The sequence below is a fragment of the Cucurbita maxima genome, unplaced genomic scaffold (genome assembly GCF_002738345.1).
Source record: "Cucurbita maxima cultivar Rimu unplaced genomic scaffold, Cmax_1.0 Cma_Scf00040, whole genome shotgun sequence".
Taxonomy (NCBI): domain Eukaryota; kingdom Viridiplantae; phylum Streptophyta; class Magnoliopsida; order Cucurbitales; family Cucurbitaceae; genus Cucurbita; species Cucurbita maxima.
In genome coordinates, this window is record NW_019272056.1 from 315,304 (window position 1) to 339,288 (window position 23,985).

General features: G+C 43.8%; 1 long non-coding RNA gene across 1 annotated transcript; it reads left to right on the top strand.

The window, feature by feature from the left end:
* The first annotated feature begins 536 nt into the window (after positions 1-536).
* LOC111469579 lies at positions 537-20,118 on the top strand. The gene is made up of 3 exons (XR_002714899.1): positions 537-648; positions 4,507-4,514; positions 20,107-20,118. It is a non-coding gene; the product is annotated as an uncharacterized LOC111469579 (long non-coding RNA).
* Positions 20,119-23,985: the final 3,867 nt, after the last annotated feature.

The following is a 23,985-nucleotide window of genomic DNA, read 5'->3' on the forward strand; positions in this document are numbered from 1 at the left end:
CTGCCTAGTCCTCCCCTATTCAGCCGTAACAAAGACCCCTATTCAGTCAGAGAGCAATTCCCTCCGCCATACTTCTTTTTCAGTTCTGTCTAGCATTGGTCTTCTTACGGACCAACATCAGAGCTCCTTCATACCGCCCCTTCCTTCTTCCACTCCCGCCTTTAGGTCTTGGTGGAGGTTTGGGAAAGTTTGATCCATGGATGACTATCTGAGCGGAATTGCTCCTCTTCGCCCGCCCGCCTGCAAGCAGATCTTCTCGAGCTGCCGCTTCCTCGAACCCGTTCTGCCCTTTCCCGAGAGCCATCGTCAGGTAACCCACTCTACCTTCTTGACCTACCCCTCATCCTTTTCTCTCAAATATTGACTGCAATCTCTCTTTCCTCAGGCACTCGTCGGCAACTCCGATTGGAAGATGATTCCGAAGAAACGTAAGATGCAGGAGAAGGAGGAGACGTCGTCGAGGTCGAAAGTTCCTCTATTCAGCCAAGGTTGTAAATGTCAGAGAATCATGGTTCCCGCTTCTTCTGTACCAGCCACACTTTCTGTCCCTTCGTCTGGTCCAGCTTCTTGCACTCGCTGCCAACTTACTCGCAGCACCTCTGCCTCTGTCTTGCCATCTACCACAACCGCCGGTGGAGACGAAGAAATGTCTGATGACAGACAAGAAGAGGGTGTCAAATCTATATTACCAGAGCATGAACTAATACTGGTGGAAGAAGTATGCCGCGATGGTATACCTTTTTCTTTCAGAACCTCGCCTTTTGTTTTTCTCTGATTCGCCGTTGTTCCTGTTATTTATTGTCGCTATGTGTGCTTGCTTGTGGGAGTCTCTTTTTTTTTTTGATGTGCTGTCACGCTCCCTTCCCGTCTATGGCCGAAAGGGCAAGTCCTTGACTCTATTCTCGATCGGTCGGGCAAGCGGCTTGGCTTGAAAAGTCAACTCCAACAATTTCTTTGTTCTCAACACTTGATGTTAATTAATCAAAGATCTTTTGCAAGAGGGTTGGCTAGAGGTAGTTAGCCGTTACGCTACGGGATTAATCCTATCCCTAGCCCACTGTCTTCAGGTAAATTCGATCGATCAGATGCAGAAACCAAGGCAAGGTCGGATGGTTGTCCCTGATTCTCAACAGAATCCGATAGACAAGAAAGAATCGAAGTCCCATTGTCTTATTAATTTCATTGGATGCCTTTCTCCCCTATCCCAATCCCTAGCTAGCTGCAATCCAAACCTCACCTATTTGGGGATCTTCTCCTCCTACTCTTTCAGTTCAAGGAAGACATCTAATATTAAAGAGAAAGAGGCCTGAGAAGCATTCTACCGGCCAAGGTCAAAGAAGCTAATTCTGATTGAAGAAAATAGTGTAAGCCAACTCATCAAGGGAAAGGGGCACTAATGGAAGAGTCAAATGCCTCGATTTTATATATATATCCGGAACGGAAAGACATTGCATTGGAGACGGACGATTGACAGGACCGAAGCAAAAAGCCCACATACATGTACCAAGGTTTGTCAAAGCATAGTGCCTACTCAAGGTATATACACTGCTCTAAGATTAGGTAGGAGTCGATTTCCGAAAAGAGCTTGGAGACTGACCTAGCTGCAACAGATATTGTTCAGGTCTTACCTGAGAGAGAATATTGTAACGGCACTGGTTGAACCTGCTGTTTAGCCTGAGGCTCTTTGAAGTTGCTGCGGTTGAAGTGGAGTCTGCTCCGAAAGGGTCTACTTTTCTTTCTAACCGGGATAGCAGGGTTGAAGCCCTTTGTTAGAACTGCAAAATCCATGTATTTATGTGGATGGGATTAACTTATTGGGGAGGGAAAGAGAAGCAAGCTACCTCGCATCCTTTTTTCTATTTTGACCACTACGAGTTGATGTAAGGGGGAACCCTCTTTGAACTAGGTGCCCTCGAAGGATATGATTCTAACTGTCGATTAGCAGGGCTGCAGGCACGAATTCGTATTAGGAACGCATGGCTAGATCGATCGGTCGGTCTTCTTTGTAAGGAAGGGCTACGACAATTCCACTTATCACGCCTCTCTTTTACTGCCGCTCGGGCGCACACTAGACGAACTGAAGAATCTAATTACTGATTTTTGAGAAAAACCCTTAAGCCAGTACCGACAGGGTGGTGAGAGTGAATCTATCTGACCCGAGTTTCACGGAGTTGTGCCAGCTTTACGTCGAGATCTTCCTATCCTAGTTCTCCATACATAAAGTGACTGGTTCTTCCTTTAGCCTTTTGGATATCTTTCTCGATGATCAACCAAGTTGAAATACAGATCTCATCACACCACTTGTAGTAACCCTTCGGCAGGTTGGCAGAGTTGCTTTCAGGTGCGGGAAAGTTAGGGGAACCTAGTTAACCAACGGCATTTCCTTATCATAGTTGGTGGATGTCTCGGTTGAGGCGGAGGATCCCTATAGACCGAACCCAGAATCCAATTTGACCCTTGGACCGGAGGATTCGAGCAGCTTTCATTCTCTTTCTCCCAACGAGTTAGCAGACTCAATTGATTGAGAAGTATTACTTAAATGGAAATCATGGCCCTTGACGAAAACGGTTTTGAAAAAGAGTTTAACGACAGAACTAGAATACCCGTAATGCTAGTAGTATTCCCTTACTGAACGGAAGGAACGGTTCCCCTACTCGCTTCCTAATGAACTCCGGAACGAAGGCACAGATTCTATACCAAGTCTTTCCTATTCTTTCTCAGGAGCTGCACATTCATATGACTCTATAAGAGCTCTTGAGAGCGCCTAGCATCCGCTACAGGAAGAGAAAGAGAAAAGAAAGCGATAGGCCCCTGCTTCTATTTCTATTAGTTCAAGCGCAATCACAAAGAAGGTAAGAATAGGAAAAAAAGGAATCCGCTGCTATGGAATCTGCTGTTATAAAGGTTCAGAGGCTTCCTGTCCCCAGAGGGTGTAAGTCGTCCTTCTCTTACTGTTGAAGAAAGCGAGGAGAGTACTAAACTGATATAAGACTCCTACTTTTGGCTCTATATTTTGGGGCACCTTTTAGGTTCTGTAGAAAGTGAATTCCTAGGGGATCAGATGACTTTCCAATTCCAAGAGTGCCCTACGTGGAATCGGCCGATAAAAGAAACCTTTGCGCAAAGAGAAAGAATTCGATCTCGAAAGAAGGGTTGGTGGGCTCTTTGTTTATGTTTAAGCCTCCCTATCATTTAAAGGCAGATAGCGGAAAGGCGAGCGGCTATAGCTTCATTCTTCATCTTCCTCTCGCTACCGGATGAGTTCACTCTACCCGCGCTGGATGGGATTGGATTCAATCCACCCTTAGGCCTTGGAGGAGCATATATTGAGATAGGATTGGAATGCTCCGCCGGGTTGCATTAGGAGAATAGGTAGGCCAGCGGCACATCATTAGGAATGGATGAAATCAACGGATTCCCCCTCCTGGCTGGGTGAGTGGAAGACATTGAGAAGGGCTTCACATCCCTTGCAGGGCTTTGAGGTTGATTGAAAGTAGCGCTCCGAGGATTCCTGGAAAAACAGAACGCCTTGAGGCGGAGGATTGTACTTGGAAATGGAAGGTCCCCCTCACACTCTACTCTATTTAGAATTAGGGGCTTGCCTCTTTCTTTCTTTCTTTCTCTACTGCCTGTGTCTATCTCCTGTCAAGTGTGCTCCCTGCCACGCTACTCTCACAAGAACTGTAACTGTGTGACTAACAACAATACCAGTTCGTGCATTAGTGGTTCAAGTGCAGTGCCCAGAAACGGTTCAAAGATCTATGGCGACATCAATTTCCCAAGAGATCTATGGGAGGGAAGTATATTCCAAATAATCATCAAGTCAGTTAAGTGGCCTTAGTTTCATAACCTAAAGCACCAGTCTTCTTATCAACAACAGAAGCAAGCAATCCTATGAGAGTTTCTTGGGTTCTCATCTATAATTGACTTGGTTGGGTATGTATACTTAGGATTCTCTCTGGAGACATGGCTCTCGTATGTCCACAGCGTTACAACTCTCGTTTTGCTTCGCATCAAAGAACTGGTATTATGCATTAATCTTCCAAGCTTCTCAATGGTTTTTTATTAATTAACATTTACACTGGGGCTACCCATCATATGACGAGCAATCCGGCAGCATTTGTCTCATCCTCGCCGTACCAAGGCAAAAGTGTCGTCTTCACCGGTGACCCCACCCTACTCTCTATTTCAGACATTGGTAGATCTCTTTCTTTATCATTTCGTTCTGGCAATGTTCTTCATCTCAATGATGCTATGTTGGTTCCTAAAGTCAGCCTCTCAAAAAATGGGATCGGTTGGACAACTTTGTGATGATCGCCAAAGCTATCCCATCTTGACTCCGACTTCCTCTGTGTAAGGATCTACACACGCATAATGTCATAGCTCTAGGGTGCCGCCCCAACCCATATATGCTTTATACCTTCATGCATCATTCTCCTCTTCTTTCTTTGTGGTTTCTTCATAACAAAGAGTTTCCTGATCTTTGGCAACTAAGGGCAACTATAGGTCTGATTGTTGGTTGTTAGGTCTTCGACTACATTGAAGAAACTATCACGCCTGAAATTGCTTCCTGCATTTGCTAGTTCTTCATTCTCTTCTTGGTTTAGCAGCCAGCTGGCCAAACACGGGCAAGACCTACTCCAATCTTCTTCTTGTTTCAATTCCCTCTACCCTTTTGCATTCTGATGTATGGGGCCCCTCGTGCCTTCTCTCTCTGGTTATCGCATTCCTTTCTTACTTAGAACTAATTCATAGGGGTTGTTAGTTTGAAGCTCGTTTATGGATGATGGATGTATTTCGTTATAAAAAAAGAATGAATTAAGCACAAACCTTACTATTACTAGATAGGGGTCAGTGCTTTTCGGCTTTTTTTGTTAAAGCTAAGGTTGCAAATGGATTCTTTTGTCATCGGATTCCAGTTTTGGACTAAGATGGGGGAGTCTCATCAGCTTTCTCTCAGTTTACAGCCACTCATGGAATTGATTATCAGTTCTCCTGCCCATATACCTATAAAATGGGGTTGCATAAAGGAAAGGAAGCATAGACACATATCATGGATACGGCTCTTGCTCTGATCTTTGACAGCCGTATCCCCCCCTATCTAGTAAGGTAAGTGGCCCTATGTTAGTTGGGGGCCTTTTCTTTCCATCCTTTTCCACCTAATTATGCTTTCTCATCAACCGCCTTCCTCTGTGCTTGGCAATATTACTCGAGATCTGTGTCTGTTTGGATCGCCACCTGATTATGAAAGTCTTATACTGATTTTTGATGCTATACTCATATACTTGCCCAAGTACGTCAGATGCACCTCGTGCAGCAAACTTCTGTTTCTTAAAGGGGCATGCCTGGGCTCAGAAAGGCTTTCGATGTTTTGATCCTTCTTCTCGTTCTCGCCGTCCCTCTTTCTTACCTTCCATGAGCACGAGTTCTGCTATTCCCCCTGATTTTAGGCCTATTGGATCAGCATCTTCTGGATCTTCTTCACCAGTGGTTTTTCCTGCGCCTCCCGTGCGGGGAGTCAGAGTCCGAAGGGTCGCAGCCCTCTATTGAGCAGCCAGCACTTGCACCTCGCTCTTCTAATAATCTAATCAATTAAGCCAGCATCTTTCTCATCTTCTAGTAACGACCAGTTGCCTACGGATTCCCCTTCATCCTCTATCGCAGCGGAGCCATCTCCATCTCGACCCTTGAATGGGTTTCCCCGACCAGCAAAGGAAAAGTTCTTTCCCTAAATCGGGCCCGGGACATTCAACAATGTGACTGACCCCTATGTTATACCCTTTATCTATCCCCCAAAAAAGGCCCGGATCCCCTATTTCTTTTTTGATAGGAAAGCCCGCCCCGAGGAAAAATCTGTGTCCAGGAAGGCTATGTAAATTAGGGTCTTTAAGCCCTCACCCAGCACCTATGAGTTCAATCAACATACGTTTCAAAAAGCATTTTGAAGCCATATAGCCATTTCAGCCTGACTCCCCATTTTCTCTTAAATAAAGCTATGAAAAAACGGGAGTAATGTGGAATGACTCTATTCCTGTGAGCTGTAGAGTTAGTTATCCCTTATCATCCCTAGTATTCCATTCCTCCTCTCTATGAGATGTGGGATCGACCCCGCTCTTTCTACATCCTTTTGTATGATAAGGCATGCATATCTATCTTTTATCCAGCCTTTGCTCCACTATCAACTACCGGAATGGTTATTTTGCCTGCACCGCTTTCCTCTCCCTCGGCAAGAGCTCGTTCGCCAAGTCTGAACTCCCACTTTCTCGTCTATGACGGCTCTCTTCGATGCTAGCAACCGCGTTTGACCCTTTGTCTGCGCTTCTTTCAATTTCCTTACATTCTCTCTTCAAGAGAGACTTGACCTTTACTTAGAGAGGGGCTGCGGTACCACACTCTTTCATGCTCGTAGGTTGACTTCCCTATGCATCCCGACTAAGGTCTCACAAACGTGCACTTCCCTTATGCATCCAGCCGCTTCACTAACTAATGTGAATAGGTTATAAGGGTGGGTTGGTTATATACTCTTCTGCGCGTTCCTTCTTCGAACCTTTTAGTATGTATTGCCCCCTAAAGATCAGATCCACCGGACGAGAAACTCAATTCTGCACTGCAGCTGAGTCGTCGGACTTATCCACCAAGGGATTCCTTGAATTTCTGTGGATTGCGTTGGAGGAAATCTACCAAAGCTAGGCAGATAGATGGACTCCTTCCCCGCTGCTAAGGGAGAGCAAGAAAATCAGGAAGAAGAATGTAATCAGCGCCCCCTTTCTTTTGGGTATGCAGGTACTAAGAGTCCTCTCACTACCAACCAGCGGACATCATCTGTCTGGGTCTTGGCCGGTATCAACAACAAGAAAAAAAACAAGCAAATGGAAACAGCAACTAACTATGGCTCTTGGCCCAGACAATGTCCTAGGCGTAGGGGAGATCGGAGCAAGAGGGAACGCCTAGACGACGTTTTTCTTCCTGGGCAGCTGTAAGTAGATCGAGAGGTCCTTCTGCCCCTTGTCCCCGAATAAGGGTCATATGTTCTCATAAAAGGTTGCTCCAATCTGACCTAGCTGGCGAGCGATCCCAGTTCGCAGCAGAGAACAAGACAGGAAGCGAGCGTACCTTTGTTCGCTTCTTCTCCACCAAGCACGGAAGTTTAAGGATAACTGTAGGTCGGTGGCTACCTAAGGAAACTCCGATTCGATCCGCCCCCCGGCTGGGAGGCATCTACCTCATCCCGATCACAAGGAGAGGTTCACCATGATGGGGGTACTTCTTTTTTGTTCCCTTCCGGAAAGAATGAAATGCATAGGGGACCATCCTTTTGTTGATGCATGCTCCTGAGATTGACGGATTCGCAGGGGGCCTCAGGCCCTACTTAGTTGACTGACAATGACAAAGGCTTACGAAACTAAGTAGGATCTTTTGAATTGAATCTGAAGTAGTCTATCAGTGGTGCGAAGCTGCTTTGCTCCTTTTCAGTAGGGGAGCGAAAGGTTAGACCTTAGAAAGTCAACGAACAGCGGTTCTTCTATGTAGGTATGGCGTTCCCCCTTGACTCTCCTAACAGCTAAGTGACTTCGTAACCTTTGCGTAGCGTAGTAGAATGAAGGCTACGCACCGACGCTCTCTTATCTATTAGCCTAAGCGTCTTCGCTAACTCGCTCGCCTACTATACAATAACAATACAATTAGTAGGGTATAGTAGGCTAACTCTGCCGCTGACTTCTATTAATCTAATGTAGGGCTAAGTAGCGCCTTTTCCTTTAGGTCCAACGTGGCGTTGACAAAGAAGAATAGACGGTGAAAAGACAACGAATCTTTTCCTCTTGATCTGAGGTACGAAGAGAAAGATCTCTTTTTTATGACTTCCACTTATCGATCCCGGCCCGGAAAAGTGACCGACCAGGACCCTATTGATGAATGAAAGAAAGGGTTTATGAGCCCTAGCCCTGTAAGCCCACACCTGTGTAGAGTAGATCGTTCAACACCTGCGGCACAAACCCATTTTTGACCTATTGGTCCTAGTATCATAGGCGACCGAACGGCCGCCCCCTAATTACTAGACCAACCCGCGATAATAATTCCATAAACACCTAGCGAAGATATGGCAAACAAATAAAGTAGCCCTATGTTCGGATCTGACAATACCATACCATAATCAAAAGGTACAACGGCCCGAGCGACCAGACTTAACATAAATGTAGCCACTGGAGCCATTCTAAAAAGGGAGAAATTAGCACTACTTGGTGAAAGAGGTTCTTTTATCATCAATTTCAAACCATCTGCTAGAGGTTGTAACAATCCGAACGATCCCACTACATCAGGACCCTTTCGACGTTGCACAAAAGCCATTACTTTACGTTCAGCTAGCACTAAAAAGGCTACTCCTAGTAGAAGTGGTATAATTATTCCTAGTATTTCAGCTGGAACTGCTATGTACGTTTTCGATTTTCTATTCACTCTAGATCTGGCCTGGTCGACCCGATCATGATATTTCACTCTAGATCTGGCCTGGGCGACCCAATCATGATATTAATGGATCGGACCTTTTCTCGAAAAACACCGGATCCCGAGAAGAGTTGAAGATGGTGCAAGATCGAATCCTCTTACCTTACTTCGAATGGAAGCTTAGCCCGCCTCACTTGCTTTCTTTACTGCATAAGGGCATAAACGAAGTCAACGGATTTCCTTCTAACTAGCGGCTGAGAGTAAGCAAGCTACCTTCATTCAACAGATTTGTGGTTGAGTCAATAACATGCTCTGGGTCGGGAATCTTTTCTCTTCTCTTTTGCATTTCCGCTGCCTGCGTTCTTTTTTGTGTCCGTCCGTATCGCAAAGCTGGTCGATGCCTACTGTAATGGTTGAAAATAGGGGGCCAACCAAGACCCCCTAATAAAGCTTCGATAAAGCAAACGATTCGTTCCGACAACTTCGGACCAGATTCACCCCTTTGAATTAGCCGATCTTACAAAATAGATCGGGCGGGCTGGTTGGGAAGGGGTTCTTAGTGGAGAAAAGAATCGCTGAGAGATAGATTCGACTATTTGGTCAGGACGAATGAGTGGCTGTGCAGCATGCTCCGGAGGAGATTGACCCTGAGAGTCAGTCCAGTCAGAAAGGGGAGGGCCCGCTGTCTAGACTGCATTTCGGGAGTTTGAACACCATCCCATTTCAACCAAAAAGACAACCCTGTCAAAGGTATCTAACCTTCCTTCCTTATGAGTGGAAATCCAATTCCGTTTTGTCTTTTTTGCATAAAAACCACCGGTAATAAATATATATTAATGAATTTGGAAACCCGTTCTTCCGACCATTTTAGAAAAGCGCATACTTTCTCCTCAAAAAATGACCTCTCCCGTCAGGGAGCCCATTAGATATTTACCTAAACCGGTAGGTAGGTCCTTGAGCAGATCCCACGTTAGCCCCAAGACGAGTAAATGCTTGAGCTTAAGTTAGAAGGGCCTCCTCCCCCGCAGGTATTTTGACTGTATCGTGTTTACCGGGGGGGACCCTCGATCCGGAAGGTATGCCACGGCTACTATCGAGATATACATGTCTGCCTCCCTTGAAAGCTCCTGGTGCTGCGACTATCACCGGTAAGTTGCCTCGGATCAACATCGGGATTAGAATCCACTGCAAAAGCAACTAAGTCAACGCCTATTTGCTCTGGATCTACTGGCCCGGATGCTTGTTGAATCTATTCCACCGCAAACAACCGAATATACTACTGCTGGATCTTTCGCTGCTTCTCTTGTTATTCTTCTCACCTCTCACTACGCCACCTCAGCAGCTGGGACTGGAACTGATTCCGCATCTGGCACTCCCCATTTCTATCGAGATTCAGAAGTAGTGCGAGTGTCTAAAGCTCGGGTTATCTCTCTGAATCAGCTTATTCACTGGACTGTTAAGTCATCGAGTCCTCTAGGGTTGATCGACCCCTTTCAAGAAGATTCATCCAAGACTAACGATCTCGTTAATTCTAAGGAGGAACCCATTCCATAAGGAAGATCAGAGGAAGGCATACATAGTTGGCTGGTTATTTGTCTTTCCCATTCCTGCTGCTACTGAAGGTGCCCGGAATTCATGGATTCTCTGGTAGAGGGGAGTCGAGGTTGAATTCTTTGGTGGGCTGGCTTAAAAGAAGCCACCAATTGCAATTGCAGTAGGAGTAGCTACTTGTTTCATGGCTTTAATTTGAGCTTCAGATACAGAATATCTCCATAAATGGGTATGACTGGTTAAGGTGACCTGCTTTCTTTGTGCGGCAACCGCAAGTTAAGGTACTCTGGATTTGTTATAGCACCACCATTTCACAATATACATTGTCCGGGAAAGCTAGTCTTGGGATTGCTCTTTTATCCTACTAAAGCTCACATTATGAAAGTTGAGGCTTGACTCTAACAGGTCTTTTAAAGTCTCCTTGCTACGGCCTTTATTAATATCCCTAGCTCTTTTGGTTACTCTCATCTTTCGTTTTTGTACTCTATTCGTTCCTTGAAGGTCCAATTAATTAATAGTCAAGTAATGTTCGGACGGTTAGTGTCTGTTCTGCATGACTCTGGAACGTTATAGCTAAGGAGCGGATTTCAGGGTCCCTTGACTTGCCAAACGGTTAAAGTATGCCTATACAGTCAATCTTTACACACATGATAGTAAAGCCAGGTTATCGACGATTCTACAATAGGCGGCCGCTACCCGACTTAGCGAATCACTTCGAGGCTGGCATTAAATCGAGATCGCGCCAGTCTTTCTTGTGTGCCTCATTTATGCTGGTGGCATACCCGACCGTATTGTGCGGAACCCTCACAAAAGCCGTGGCCTTCCGCTATCTTATACCCTCCCCTAGAAGTACAATGGTGGGTCCCTCTAGAACTGGTAATCCCCGAAAGACTTTCAAGGAGCCTTGTTCAGCAGGTGCGCTGCAAGTATTCTTTCACAAGTTTGACGCAAGTCGTACTTCCCAGCCCTCTTAGCTACTTGTACTAACAAACCAAACTAGGGCGCTATACATAAGTTCGTGCCTGCTTATCCCGGCTACAATCACTATTGAACAGCGATCCATCTGAAGAATGGCGCTTGTATATCCCTAGGCGTGGGTCTTGACTTTCCCCTATTAGAGAAGGGGAGGTTTGGAACCCGAAAAGGAAGACATGATCTACATAATAAGACAGAATAGCGCCTAGAGATACAGGTACGGTTCATCGTGTTACTTGTCCAAGCGTCTTGCCGTCTCGTCGGATATGCCATACTCAGATTTTGATGAGGTTAGGAACCATTTGCTGTTACCAGCATTGCTCATTATTAGGAAACTCCCGTTTATCGATTTTCATTAAGGTTACCTTGTCGCTTTAATAATGAATGATATGGAGTCCCTCAATATATATGGCACGCTTGACTAATAGTTTCCAAAGGGGTTTGAACCATCTATTTCTGCCTGAACTCTTCCCGAGTTTCCCTCCTAGCGAACGGGGAAAGCTTATCCCTCACTCGCATTCGCTTAATCGAGCAGAACGCCACTCGGCGATCATCCTACAACTGGTCCCGCCTATAGTTATAGTGTCGAAGACACAATCGATTTTGTTGTTCTTAACGACGGTTGGCAAAGACCGGATCTTTACACTTCGCGACCCTCGGAGAGTATGTGCTTAGTGCAAGGCCTCATAGAACATAGAACAATGAAGTAATGTATCCATACGAGCTCCGGCCCTCACTCGAATACAATACAAAAGAAACTTGTTCATTTATCTTACCTGTTGTGGACCTTCAACGTTTCACCTTTCATAGATCTGGGAAAGAAAGGCTGTTTTGGTTTGGGAAGTGACGTTGAGACTGGGCACGTGCGAGAAGTAATAAAGAAAGCAAAGGGAAATCAGAGGAGTTAGAGCAGGGAACAATGGGCATCCCCGCCTGGAAAACAAAGAGTAGAGTCAGAAGGACCTGAGGCAACTCTACTACCGCCTTTCCTACCAAAAAGCTAACCCAACCGAAGGAAATTACATAAGGTCTGTCTGGAAAGGGCTATAAAGAATCTCATTCCTTCCTCCCTTTCTTCCCCTGTTTCCAAGATCGATATAGCCCTCTCGAAACCTAGCTGTTAGAGTTGCATTTCCGGGCTAATATTCCACTTAATTAATCCCGGGTACTTGAACCCTTCTCCTGCAAGGTATAGAACAACTAAGGTGTGGGCCCTCCTCGCTTTGGTTCTGCTTCTGTGGTGACCAAGAAGCAAGAGCTTGAGCTCAACCAGCCATTGATAATCACTTTTGTGGTTCCCAATCGGGATGGAGATTCCGGTCCGGTGTAGGGGACACCTTCTTCATGATCTAGGGGTCCAATGTAGCCTGCGCTAAGCAGGGAGAGCTCCTCTTTGGTTCCATCTGTCCACATTCTTCCTTTCCTTTCCATCCAGGGGAATTCGGGCTTGATTGTTCTGTAAACTCTCATTAATGTTTATGTTTCTTCTTTCCTTCCTTAATGCAATAACTGATGGTAATACTGGTGAAGGAGTTCAGGATCATTCATCTTGCTTTCGGCTTGACTTCCTGTTCAGGTTCTGGTTCAGTAGTTCCATCTGGTTCAGTAGTTCAGTCTAATTCATCTTTGTTACAGTCGAGTAAAAGAGTGAAATCCGGAAGGGAGAGGAGCGCAGCAACGAGACCGTAAAATAGCTTTACCTCGTTCAATCAGTCCAGGAGAGGCTCCAGCACAGGTAGGTAAGGGCGAAGTCATCATAAGTGGTTTACTGGGACATTTTTTGAAGGCAAATTCATCATTTTTCGCTCGTCTTTCATGTGTGCCTGTATTCATTGTATGAGTCATTAGTTCGCCTTAGAGAATGGAAGACGGAATGAGATTTGCATCTTATTGTAGGTCGGTCATCTGTTCAATCTGGAATTCCATCTCTTCTTTGGTTTCTGGTACCGGTTTGATTTGAGTTCCTTTGTTCAAATCAATATCTATGTCAGGCTTCCCTTCCCGGTTGTCCTGTCCTGTTCAATCCGTTGTTCTTCTGTCCAATCAAATATCCCGGTCGAGCTGGCTTGGCTGGTACATCAATCGGCATATTTCTTGTTTGGTACACATATCTTTCAATGTCAATAAAGTTCTCGAATTCATTCCCCTTGCCTTTTGAGCTGAGCTGAGGAAAACGTGAATCATTTCCATTTTCTGAGCTTGTAAAGCTTTAAGAGAGAATAGGGAGTCAGTCAGGGGAAAGATAGGCTATAAGTAGGCCGTTTGCTATTGCTAGTTGGGCTGCTCGCCTTTATCCGGCTTGGCTTCGCTATCGCTCATGACTTGTATTGTGGTCGGCCTAAAAAGTCGTATTCCTACCATAAAAGAATGTCGATTATCTAGTGTGTTAAGTTTCGCCAGAAGCAAGCAAGACGAGGTCGCCCCTCTCCCTATCGGTCGAGCTGCTTCGCCCCTATCTCTAAAGTTCGTAGACAAGGCTCGTTCCATACTTGACTTACGAGCTAGTTGGTGTAGTACTCGCCCCTATCTCTAAAGGGGCTTATGCACTCCACTCGCTGTTGTATAAACGAGCGTTAGTGCGAGCGAGGGAAGCCTTCAATTTAGGGGCTTCCCCCCTTCCTTATCCCTCACCCTACCCTTTCATTTCTGCTTAAGCCCGGTTTGGGGGATTAATTGATTGGATACCCGAGAACCATAATCTTTCTTAGGAACTGCTTCTACGACGATAGATAGGGGTCAGGTTTGTTTGGCATCTATGCCCCCTGCCCTCCAAACAGTATGGGAGCCTTTCAGCTCGTACTGCTCACACTCCTATATCTTCACGGCACCTCCTCCACCATAGTGTGAGCTGCTCCCAGCTCCGAAAAGTGAGGCCTACTTCCAAATTCGCTTTCAACAACACCACGAAAAAAGTCAACTATGGTAGCCCACTGATCTGATCATAGGTTCAATCCAATCCCTTGGCCTCTCGGAAGTGAGAAAAAAGCGAGCAGCAAGCTGAACCCTTTACCCTTATTATAATAAGAAGGTCAGCTTCATAGCTCCAACCTATACAAGGGGCAAGCCAAACCCGGTTGAAGGAAGGGCTGAATAGCCTTATCTTATTATTAGAGAAATGGAACCTTATTATATAAAAAGACTAACAAGGTTTGGAACCCTACTCCCCAACAACAACAAGGGTGCTTGCTGGCATCAAAGCCCTTCATTATTATTAGTAAGATGGGGCGGAGGGCGCACAACCCCTGATCTGCTCCTTTCCTGAGTGTTTCCCACTAAGCTCTTCGATCCTGCCTTGCGCGATGGCTTCGCTATCGCTCATGACTGGTATATGGATCTCTTGATTTATGTAGTGGTCGGCCTGATTGATAGAAGCTTGTCCAGAAGCGACTAGTTGCTTCTCGAATGCCTCTTGACTTTAGTATGGTCTAGTCTTTCTTTCCAATGCCTCCTTTCTTGCCGCCAACGGAGAGTAAGCAAGCGACCTTGCTTGCATTCTAAGGGGAGCAATTTTGCGAGTCTACGAAGCTTCGTAGTTCTCCCTCCCCCCTTGCCTCGCCATGGCATTAGATTCATAATGACTGGCGAGTCGGAACATTACGAATATAACCACGCGGAGCGCCGGACCGTCCTATCGAAGAAAGAGATCATTAAACCAATTTAGCCGAGCTAAGGTGTGTGTGGAACCCTCGTTTTTGAGTCTTTGATTTGATAATAAGCTAAAGGGGCTGGGGGAATCGCAAGAATTGAGAAGTCCTCCATTGAATGGGGTGGGAAAGAAAGGTTCGAAAATGGCCGGATTAGTAGGAGGAAGGGCGGCCCCACCTTGAAACAAAGGTGTACGTACATAAATAAAGAGGCTGGTTATGGCTTTTCCAAGATAGGGCTCCTTCCCATCTTCTCTATTTTGAGGCTAGGAAGTAGAAGTAGTCGTCTTACTACACCGCCCGAGTTTTAAGCATCAACTCTTAACTGATCACGTGGGAACATAGGAAGGAAAAGTTTAGAAAGCCAAATCACTTCCCCATTGGATTCAATGCCAAATCCTTACCCGGTCTTTACCTCTGGTAAATCTATTCCAAAACCGGGGATTCCATATCTCTGACTTCCATAGGCTGAATTTCCTACACCCAAATGGGAGACAAACAAAGAGTTCCCCATCTCTCCAGCATCATCTAAGGCAGGCCTGGAAGCAGCTGTTGAATTAACTGAAGTGGGATCCGGTCTGTAAGGAAGTTAGTTAGTCTAATTGACACAAGCCTATTTTGAGTCTTCGTGACCGGCTTCAGTCCTCTATCAGATAGTTAAGAGGCAATGGTTGATGTGACTGTTCTATTGTATGATTTAGATTTATGGCCTTGACTTTGAATGAGAAGGGAGGAATGAATCTCTTTCAAATAGCAGGCCTACTGGATTCGTCTTGTTTTCTATTCTCCCGTCCTTTCCCCCTGGCTATCTCCTGAGGTAAGTAAGGACTATAGTCAGAGTCAGGGGCGTACCGATGAGTTAATTGATGAGCTAAGGCTGCTTAGACTTTTAGAGTTTCTCACTGACTAAGATATTGATGTTGCTTATTTCATCCCGAGTTGAAGAGTGAAGTAGCCACAGGCTAATTAACATTTCATATTTCAGGCTGTTCGCAACTGAGCTAACGCCCATCATCCTTAGTAAGAAAGATTGAATCATGGTATAGGCTGCTTGAGAAGAGGCTCCATATCTATATCATTAGAAGTATATGAAGATGAAGTAGAGGTAGTCGATCACCAACCCAACTCTTCGCCCCCAACCGGGCATGGCAAAAGGCTCTCTTAACTAGATGAAAGTGCCAGCAAATTACTTATATTCTATTTCTAGTATTTAGTAGTAGTATATAGTATTAGTCAGAATACCCCCAATAAATGGCGGATAAACTGTGTGTATCAAATTAGCTTTCTAGGGATGCGCTTTGGCTCCAGACTTCGGTCTTGGAAAAGAACCTTGCATCGGGCTTTAGCCACATCAAAGGAACGAAGGTTAGAGGCCAAAAAACAAGGTTGAAGGGTATTTACTCTTTCTATAGCAAAGGTAGCTCGTACGACAGGTTACAGATGGCAAATAAAAGAAAATATCCATGCAAACGGGAACGATCACGTTTTGCACTTTCTATCATTACTTATATTTGATATTATAGGGCAGATAAAGAGTGAATTTACAAAATTGTGAGTTCACCGATTCTGGGACTTAGTGACTCTACTTTGAATCCTTTGAATCCGAGGCAACCGAAGGAAGCTCTTTAAATGGGGGCATGGCGTACAAGGAGCGAGAGTCCTTTTCCCATCCTCTTCCAATAAATAGAAATAGTGAAATGCAAATTTACACAAGATTCGTATCTTCTTTCCATTCCAACGGAGAGGGCTTTATCGGAAGCTTTGGTAGCTGTAGCTAGGTTTCTACATGTGGTAGCTCCACTTAGGACTGAAAGTCGAGTGATACGTGGAGGAAGTGGGATCGAATGACAAGGAGAGGAAAGTAGTGGAGCGATAGGATTTCTTTGATACGGGCTTTTTCTTTATTGTTGTCTAACGCCTTTTCTGATCATTAGATGGAAGATTCAATTCTCATCATTAAACGTTGTTGGTTTATCAGTCAGAATCTCGTGGGATCTAGTCCATGAAAGACCTCTCTCCCTACCTCTCCTCTGCTTCTCCTGTTTCCGCTTATGCTGCTTTTCGTGCAACTGTAAGAGCTTAGTTCTCCTCCAATGCTTTTCTAAGACTGCCTCCACGGGGGATTTGTTAAGAGCTCAAATTGGTTGCAGCATTACTATCTATAAATTCTCCCTCACTAAAGAGCATAGAAGAAAGATATTAAACAATTTTGCATGAAAAAAGTAAGTGGTCAATACTCCCCTCTGTCCTAAAAGGAGGATTTCAGGGCAAGAAAGTGCCTATTTAGCCTACTTACTGCTTGACCTACTTACTGAATGTTGAATGCCAAAGCAAGGAAAGACGATATTCCATAGCTTCTGCTTATCCTCGCTTGCCCACCGCTTAGCACGCATACATGTGATTCTTCTTCTATCGGATTAGTAAGCCAAAACAACCCGATGAATCTTTTGTATCGAACGAAAGCCTCATATCCCCTAGCGGAAGCCTTATCTCGTGGAGTCGGCTCTTCCATAAAAGCAGAGTTTACAATATGTATATGTATAGTAGTTTACTAAGAGAAAAGAGGAGCTCGCCAAGCAGAGGTAAGTCAACTACTTAACTAGTCCGGAGCAATGTCCCTATGCTATCTTCCTGTATCGAGGCAAGTCTGCTATCTTTGCCTCGTTGTCTGCTTAGTCTTTCTTTTCTTGACAAGAGAAAATCAATCCTTCCCGACGGTATACCACAATTTCTTTTGTGGCTGGCTCTAGGTTATTTCAAAAAGAAAGAAAAAAAAGAGAGTGAAAGGGTCGACCGTTAAGGGATCTCTTTGACATTATAATGAAGAGAAGATTCTTCTATACCTCGCGACATACATGTAATATGTAGAAGTCTCTATAGTGTAAGGGATCTCTTTTTCTTATAACTATTGTTGTAATTCCTGTATTATATTATATATTCTAAGTCAGAGGCAATAGAAGATTCCATTTTATAACCCTATTAAATCAAGCCTGATCTTGTGTGACGGAATGTAGTAATTCGCCCCAAAAGTGTTGATATATATAGCTAATCTAAGTGGATGACTTTCAGGTTGTTCTTCGGCAGGGAGAGAACGAATTCTTTGTTTGAAGCATGTGACCTTTGGGTGACTTGTATCAGAAGACGAGTTAGCCTTCCTTCAGATAAAGATATTAGGCAGGATGAAATTCCCCTTACCATGTCTTCCTCAGAAGAACTCTGAATTTAGATATTACTAGTGTATAGCATTAGCATTCATTAAGCTATATATGTTTTGAAAAGCCAGCGCCAAAAGTTTGATTAAAGTCAATGTTTGGCTAAGATCGTTTCTGAAAGCTCGAGAGTACACTAAGGGAGATTTCCTTAGAACTTAGAAGCAGCTAATTCAATTGACAAAAATAGAAGCTTACATGGAAAGCACCTCTCACTCTTTTTGATGAGCCAGTTATCCTCGACTCTGATGAGGTATATTCTAGTATATTGAGAATCTGAAAGCAGGAGATCCTTATTTAGAGTTCATTCTTTACAGCTTACAGAAGAAAAACAAGTTGTAATTCCCTAGCTAAGCAAGGCCGGGTATCGGTATCCTAAATTAGGATAAATAGCTTATTAGAGGTTGGGGAAGGGAAAGAGAATTAGGCAGTCAAATGCAAAAATGAAAAGAACTCTCAGCTAATTAACTGGTACAAAAGAGAAAGATAGGGATGGAATCCATTCGCTTAGCTCGTATTCTTTTATTTCACTTGCATGGAAAGCTACTATTGAATTATAGAAGTAGATAAAGGATATAATTCTTGGTTTACCTTGGTACTAGCAGCTTTACAAGCAGGAAAGAAAGAGCTGGTTCGTTAGGAGCAGGTTTTGTTTGAAATACCCGAAAGAGGATGAATGCCTAATGCTAATTCGGAACTGGTTGGTATCGTTAATAGTTGATAGTTGCTGGATAGGGATAGGAAGGAACTCGACTCTTTTATCCGAAAATAGAAAAAGAAAACCTGGAAAGAAGAGAAAGTGCTAGCATCAATGGCCTGCCAGTTTATCCGACTTGCTTTGAAATTCCTTTAACTGTCAGTCAACTAGTTGATAGCTGCTAATTTAGCCAAGGTTCTATTTAAAGCTAGTTACGTATGTACGAAAGTTGAAGCTGAACGATGGACTGTAAAGTGAAAGTTTAAGTAATGCTTTCAAGCGAAGGCTATCATTGACAGATAAGGGAAGATCCGACACCGAAGAGGAATTAACAGAAACAGATATTCTCAAATGCGCGTTAGCGGCTTAATAACCGTGGACTGCATTAAAGCACGGGGACTTGGTAGGACAGCATGGGATGGCCCTTCTTGAACTAACCGGAAAGAAGTAAAGAAGTACAGGTTTTCTTGCTAGGTTCGATGAAGTTTGAGATGATGCAATTTCAACATTGACAAAAAAGAAAGACTAGAGAGAAAATCTCTATGGTTGTTTATAAACGCTGCACGCTCCTTAAAGAAATGTCGTTGCTTGCCTATCTCAGTAGGAAATTGGAACAGTCTCCGATTTCAAAGGCGAAGCTGCTACTACGTTCGGTTCGAAAGCTGAGGTCGCCCCTATCACTGGTGAAAGAAGCAAGACTCGGTCCAGTTCTAAGGCCTAAGGCTAAGTCCAGAAAGGCGAGGTGCTGCTTCCAAGCGGAGGTTCTAGCATGTCTTACTAAAAGAGTAAGCTAGCGGTTTGCAACTAATTTAGTCAGAGTAGCAAATAGACAGTGTTAATCATTCATTTAGTAAGCCCCTTCATCCTGACTGGCAAGGATGGGTTTCCTAACCTACCTATTTTCTTTCGAATCTGAAGGTCGAGCAGAAGCAGATGTGGAATCCTATCTCGTTGTTGCATCGGTTCAATTTTGTGCTTTTTTGGACTCTACCTTCCTTGTAGTTAATCTACGACCAAAGCGGAATCAGCGGACTCAATAGTCGTTATATCTTTCAGAGGTCTCTTGTTGGTTCTGAGTAAGATGCTATAGGTCTTCATCCTTCGATGTGGAACCCTTTCTTTCGTTTAGCTGCTAAGGCCTAAACTCTCTCGGCCCGCTTCCCACGTACTAGCAGCATGAATTGGCTTTTATGACTCGCTCCTTTTGGGAAGAGATCGATTAGTGTAGTTATAAGGCTTAGCCATTTATCTGAATGAGAGTTTTTCTTAGAGCGGATATGGATTCCACCTTTCAGCTATTTCTTCCAAGGTCTTCAATAGCTGCTCTCTTGTCGGATGCCCTAGAGAATAGACCATATTCTCCGTCAGGCTTTTCACGGTCAACGAAAATTGGGATATTTATTCATCTATGATATGGTTATGGTTTATGGTATGGTTCCTACAGGGCTGAATCCAAACTTCCATAGGTCTCTTAACTGCTTTTTCGGGAAAGAGATTGATAGAGGATCTCCGCTTTTGAAGAGGGCACCGGCAACAGGCTAATCAAAGAATAGATTGATTGCATTCATATTCTTTCTGCTTAAAAAAGATGAATCTTCACTCATCGAACATGGTAGGGCTTGGCACGCTAACGCTACTACGACCGATACGAGACTGAGCTCAATCACTTGTCCCTATTTTTGAGGCCATTTCACTCTTGAACAAGGGAAAGCTCCGGAAGTCAAGACGAAAGAGAAAACAAGGGAAATAGGTTCATTCTCTAGCTAATTCATTTACGAGACTGTAAGGTAAGAAGGATGAATTCGACTCAACCTTAAACCTTTGACTCTATTCCCTGACCTGATTTAAGGGGTTTACAGTGAAAGAATGAATTGATTGAAGAATCAGACTCAGACAAGAAGAATGAGACTTTACAGTGATAGAAAGAGAAGCGAATGAACTTGATCTTTCTCCTGAACCTGACGAGAATGAAAGAAGAAGAATCAATGAATTAGCTGCTTTACTGTCGAGGAAAGACTATCGATGAATTCGACTCAACTCAAGATTAATTCGACTTTACAGTTCAAGAAGAAATTCAGGGAGAAGAAAGAAGAATCAGAGAATGAAAGAAGGGAGACGAAACTCAAGAGTCATTCTCCTGAACCTGATTGAACAAGGTCAAAAAGAGAAAGGAAAAACGAAACTCCTTATTCATTCGACTGTAAAGACCATTAATTCTGAAATTCTATCTTCTGTCTATTTTTAGGGATATTTTCGTCCATTTTTGAGGTAATTAGTTCGGAAGGAAAGAGACCTCAAACCTTTTCCTGGGAGAATCAAATGAAACATGCATTCTCCTGAACCGATATTCTCTGAGCTTATTTCTGGAGGTAAAGCTCTTTGAAGAACCTTTCTTTACAGGAGAGTAAATCAAAGAGAATTGAAAGACGAAAGCAAGACAACAAGACAAGATGAATTCTCCTTTACAGAAAGAGAAAGAAAGAAAGAGAAGCTCATTCACCTGCATTTTCTTCTTCTGCCTGAAGCTCTATTCCTTCCCTGACCGGAATTTCTTCTTTCACGAGGTAAAGCTAAATTCATTCAATCCTGAACCTATTGATTCTTTCTCCTTTTCTTTGACTGATTGAACTCGGTCTCGCTCGTGGCTTCGCCCCTTCACCTTTGTTTGACTCTATCCCCTGCCCTGATTGAACTCGGTAAAGCAGCTAATTCATTCATTTACTCATTCTCCCTGAACAGTAAAAGAGGAATCAACCGAAAACCTTCCCCTGAACTCCTGAACCTCTGCAACTCTGTCTCATTCATTGCTTCGCTCCTTCTTTCACCTTTTCCTTCTGGAACTCTGACGGACCATTAATTAATTTTTTCTATCTTCTGTCTATTTTTTTGGATAAAATCGATGCTTTACCCTATTTTTTGGGATATTTTTGGCTAGAGGTAATTCGTCAGTCAATCCTCAATGAATTAGCTTAGCTGCTTTCCGGGAGAGCTACTTACTCCTATTAAAGCAGCTTCTTCCTTTTCCGATGAATGAGCTACTTCATTCCCTGAGCTACTGAATGAAAGACTCCTTCTCCTCTAGATCCTATTTATTCAGGAACAGTAAACTCATTCACCTTCTTTCACTCATTCGACAGATTTCACTCTTTAACTCGGTAAAGCGGCTGGCTGGCTGGATGAGAAAGTGTTTCAAGACTCCTTATTCATTCTCCTTCCCCTGAACCGGATTGAACTGTAAAGTTGCTTCGCTCCTTGTTCTGTTATGGTTCGTTATTCTAAGGAAGTGATTGTGAACAAAGACTCAACTCAAGACTCAACTCAACAAGATTCATTCTCCTTTACTCTGTTTTCTTTCAGAATCAAATGAAACATTAATTCTCCTGTAAACACTCCTTATTCGACAGATTGAACTCCTGTAAAGACCATGAATTAGAAAATCCTATCCTCTCCCTATTTTTCGGGATGTTTTCCCTGATTTCACTCTTTGACACTCCCTGAACGGTAAACAAAGATGAAAAGAAAGAGTTTACGAACTGAACTCCTGAACAGTCAGTCAAGACTCAACTCAAGATGAAACCGAAAACCTTTTCCTGAACCGGAACCTTCTTGCTTGAACTCATGAACCTGATTGATTTCACTCTTAAAGACCATCAATAAAAAAAAGCTATCCTTCCCTGATTTTTTTGGCTAAAATCGATGCTTTACCCTATTTTGAGGGCTATAGGTAATTCAGTATTAAGTCAAGACGAAAGCAAGATTCATTCATTCTTTCTTTCTCTTCTCCGTAACCTGATTGAACTTCTCTTTCTCCTGAACTAGTATTACCATCAGTTATTGTGTGTGAGTTATTCTTTAACTGATCTTGATCCTGAACCTTTGACGATATTCCCTATTTTTTAGGCCATTTCACTCTTTCACAGTAACCGAGGGATGGAGGATGATTCTTTCACTCTTTGACTCGGAGGTAAAGCAGCTAATCTAATTCATTTCCTCTCCCTGAGCAGTAAAAGAAGAAGAAAGATTAATGAGACTCAACCGACCCCCTCCCCTTTTCCTGATTGAACTCGGCTCGGTAAGCTTAGCTTCTCTCCTTCTCTCCTTCTTTGACTCCTCTCCCTATGTTTTAGGCCCTTTTAGTCGGTAAAGCATATGAAATGAATTTACTCGGCTATCCTTCACCTTTAATGAGACTGAACAGGAAGGAAAGAGGTAAACTCCTGCCCCTATGGATTCTTTCTCCTTATTCCTCCTATTTATTCTTTAAGAAGGTAAAGCATATTCAGTAGCTCTTTTCTTTTACTGGGTAAAGCAGCTTCTCTCCTTCTCTCCTTCTGGAACTGTAACCTCCTCTCCTTTTCTTTTCCTATTTATTCTTTGCCTGGGTAAATGGGTGAATTCAGTACAGTAGCTCTTTTCTTTCACTCGGTAAATAGGCTGAGATTACCTTCCTTATTTTATGGGTCTCACAAGCACTAAGTTTAAGTCAGTTCTTTGCCTTAACCTCTCCTTCCCTTCTTGAACCTATTGATTCTTGAACAGTAAACTCATTAACCTCTCCCTATTTTTGAGGACATTCAACTCAAAGACAAGGTAAAAGAAAGTGTTTCAAGGAAAGAAGAAAGATGAATGATCCTGAACCTATTTCTTCTTTCACAGTAAACTAAGACTCAACTCAAGATTAATTATCAATCACTACTGAACCTATTGATTCTTTATTCCCTGAGCTACTGAACCTGAACCTGATTTCACTCTATCTTGAACAAGGTAAATGAGGATTGAATTGACTCTCTTGTAAACTCATTCACCTTCTTTCACTCGGTCTCAAGCGCACTAAGTTTAAGTCAGTTCTTTCACTCGGACACCTTTCATAAACACTTTGACTTCCCTTGCTTGCCCGGTTAATCTTTCATAAACAAGCACCTGGTGCTCCCTGAGCCCGAAGCTCCGCACTCCTGACTACTCTCGTTTATCATTATCTAGAGCTTCCCGATCCAAGGTTTCTCTGCTCCCACCTAACGGTTCACTAGGGGTTTACAAGGACATGGGATTTTAGCGTCCCAATCCTACCGCTCCGAAGAAAGCAGGGAAAGACGGAGTGCCTAGAGCAGACTGAGCGAGACAAGAGCCTGATGCTTTGAGCTTTCGGGCAGACCTGCCTTGGTCCAATCCCCAGCAGTTCACTGACCTATCACTGTCAGTCAGGGAATTTGAGACCTTGTGACCTCTATGGCATTCCTGACACCTTTTCTCGTATTCGTCTGATAATCAAAGAAAGCTCCAAGACCTTCGGGTCAAAGCTTCAACCTCTGTGCACCTGTGGCATGAAGGAATAGAAGGAAGGCTCTTTGCGAGAGAGTAGTTCATCCCGGGTCAGAGAAAAGTAGCTTCTTAGAAAGTGAGGGAGTTATAATCAAATAAGATCAAGGGCAATCCCTCCTACGATTACGATGACTGGTAACGGAGTCTC